The following is a 3393-nucleotide window of genomic DNA, read 5'->3' on the forward strand; positions in this document are numbered from 1 at the left end:
TTTGGTGTCAATGAAAGACTTGAAGATTGTTATAGTGAAGATGCATGATTGTCACACATTGATACAAAAATTAAAAATTTGCATGGAATTCTAACAAAAGTGGTTAGATATTGTAACAACCTAAAGAATTAAGCAAGTTTAATTATGCTAATTGTGATTTATTAGTGTGCCTAATTTGATTTTCTTAATTAGTCAAGAAATTTTAAATTATTTTCAGTATTTACAATTCCACCCTAGAAATGTGTGGAAATATATTTCTTACCTATTCTTTAAAATATCTTTTACTGTCATCTTTATCTTTTATCTCTCTTTATCTTTCCTTTTCCCTTTTCTTCTCTCTCCCTCACACAACACTTTCTCTCTCTTTCTCTCACGTCTCACTCTTTGTCCCTCTCTTTCTCCCAAAGTTTTCCCTCTCTCTAAGAAGCTTTTGAACTGGATCTAAACCAAAAATGAGGTTTCCAAGAAGTTTTCAACACCAAAGTAGAGATCAAGTTAAATACTTTGGAAACTCTCTCTTGATCTCACATTTTCTCTTGGTAATCTGGTTCTTGGTTTGGATTTTGATGAAATATTGATTTAAGTTTGATTTTGAATGGATCTTGCGTGAAACTGATGAGTGCGTAATTTATGCACTCATTCGTTACTCCTTTAGCTAGTTTCGGCGTGTTTTTCCTCAAGTTGTTATGTGGATTTGATGACTTTCCCTTGAGTGTGTAGGAAAGGGTGAAATCACTGAGTTTTGAGGCATTTTGGATCAAAAAGACAGAGAACGAGGCAATATGACGCCTTCAGATGGCGATGCGACTCGAAAAGGAGCAAAATCGAGCAAACCTGTGCGAAGGACCAGCGAGGGATGCGATATGTCGCCTTCTTTGTGGAGATATGTCGCTGCCTTTAGGCAATATGTCGCCTATTCTAGGGGATATGTCGCCTGAGTTACCCGATTTTATTTGAAACACGCATTTTGCCCTAGTTTGGTGCGGGGATTTTTATGGAAAGTCAGACTTGGCTTCTTGGGGATGTGTTAGACGTGGAATATAAGGAAGAGAGGCCGAAAACCAAAGGGGGGAGGAGAAAAATGAAAACAAAAATTGCAAAGGAAGAAAATCTGAATTGGAGAGGATACCAGAGGGAAATTGGAGGGATTCTTCAAGAATTTTAAGCGTTCTTCGTTCTCTTCTTCTCTTTCTTTTTGTATTTTTCTAGATTTTGAATATTATTTAGAGATTGTGAGCCACATGATGTGTGGCTAATTTTCTTATTTGTTAGGGTTTAGATGAATCTCTATTTGTGATTTTTGTTTCGACGTTTTAATGTGCACTTAATTAAAGCTCTTCGTTTCTTTTGTGTTCTATTTTGAATTGTTGCTTCCAAATCTATGATTTACATATTATTATGCTTTGTGAGATTAGGAATTGGGCAAATTTAGATTGTGAGGATTAATACTCGAGAGGGGAACGTTCAAGCAATCAAGAAATGGGTAGAACAACTTAGGTTGGTGTGAGGTCGAGAGATAAACATTGCCTAGGTAGCTAAAACAATTTTAGGTTGTGAAATTGAGAAGTGGAATTCCAGGAATTGTTTCTAGAGAGGAACTTAATAAAGGTAGGGGTGAATAGTTGTATAGAGATATAGGCTTGATATCACCTACACATTCTTTATGCAATACTCGAGAGAGGGTATAAGGATACACATCACTCTAGGTTCTTGAGAACGTTGAGTTAGGTTAGCCACATTACTACGGAGAAACATAATCGCAATAGAGTGAAGTCAAGACCCTAGCATTGTCATTATATTGATTTTTCATTTTAATTTCAGCGCGTGTTATTCATTACTGTCATCTTACCTTTTGATTTAGTGTTCCTTTATTTTAGTTTTCCTTTGAGTTTATCACATCCAAATTTGATCGCTTAGATAAAGTAAGATATGATATTCGCAATAGTTAGTTTACATTCTTAACGTCAATCCTCGTGGGACGATATCGGTCTTCGGACCACTTTATTACTTGTACAACTTGTGCACTTGCAAGCATAGTTAAAATTATTTGCAACAGAAACCATGTTAGAATTTGGGGCTTTTTGATTCTTCAACCTTAGTTGATGAATTGAAACCTGGTTTTGAAGATTTTTCATGAAAATATCTCGAAATCGAACCCGAAAATGTAAGATTTGGCATTGTTCTTGGCAAATTGGCCATTTTGTTTGGTCTGTTCCCCTCCCACCGGTCAACCGGGGCAGTTGACCAGTCACCACTCCACTGGCCGACCAGTGGAGTTACACTCCTCTATCACCGTTCGACTGGCGCACACTAAATTCGACCCAAAATAGTTCAAAAACCCTGTTTTGACCCCGAAACCCAATGTAGAACCAACTTAACTTCATTTGAGAACTTAAAGTGAGTGGATTAGCCACATCAATCCTTGTTCCATTCCATTTATCTTGTTTGAATTCTAAATTCTCAAAGAATCATTATTTGGATTAAGAAATTATTTATAAACTTTAATTTTGAGTCAAGGCACACTTGTATGATACAATTGTACATAATTAAGCTAGATTGTTTAGAGCAAAGGTTTAAAGTCTAAATCATTATTTTTTATGACAAACCTAGTGGCACGATTGGACGTGGTGCTTTCAGGAATAGACGGTTGGACAACGTGAAGTTATTGTTGGTCGCCGAATCGAATCCGGCCGCGGAAGCGTGGTGGTGCGGGGAAGAGGCGGATCGTGTATAACAAAAATTTTTATAAAACTTTTGAGATGCTCTATCGATTATATTAATTTATGCACGAATAAATTAATCTCATTAACTTATATATATCAAGAACTCAATCAGGAAAAATACCTGGAAGCCGACTCGGATGATAACTTGAGTTCTTTGACCACGAACAGTCCTTGCTCTAATCTTTGTGTTTAGAAAACCAATGTCTTCCACGTCAATTCCTAGAATCCACGAAGACGTGTGTGTGGGCACACATGAGACAAAACGGGTTACAATAAACACTCAAATTTCCACAAACACCAACGCATGCACGATGTGGAATTTTTGGAGAAAAATTTTTTTCCTTCCTCTCTCTCTTGAGAATTTCGGCCAGCCTTAACTCTTAGGGCTGAAAAATTGTTTCCAAAATTTCTATAGAGAAATTTCGGCTACCTCTAAAATTAGGGCAAAAAACCATTCCGAAAATTGTCTAAAAAATAGTATTTATAGAGTAGAAGTCAAACTTCTAGAAAGAATCCAATCTCTATCTCCAATTTGAATTTCGAACCAAAATTCTCCTCTATCCCTTATCCCTTGTCGCCGGCCATGCTAGGGATTCCTATCCCTGTGTGTGGCGCCAATACGGGATAGGGAAGGAAAAGAAAATCATCATTTATCCTGTAGTCCAATTTT

Source organism: Morus notabilis, unplaced genomic scaffold, assembly GCF_000414095.1.
Source record: "Morus notabilis unplaced genomic scaffold, ASM41409v2 Scaffold181, whole genome shotgun sequence".
NCBI classification, from domain to species: Eukaryota; Viridiplantae; Streptophyta; class Magnoliopsida; order Rosales; family Moraceae; genus Morus; species Morus notabilis.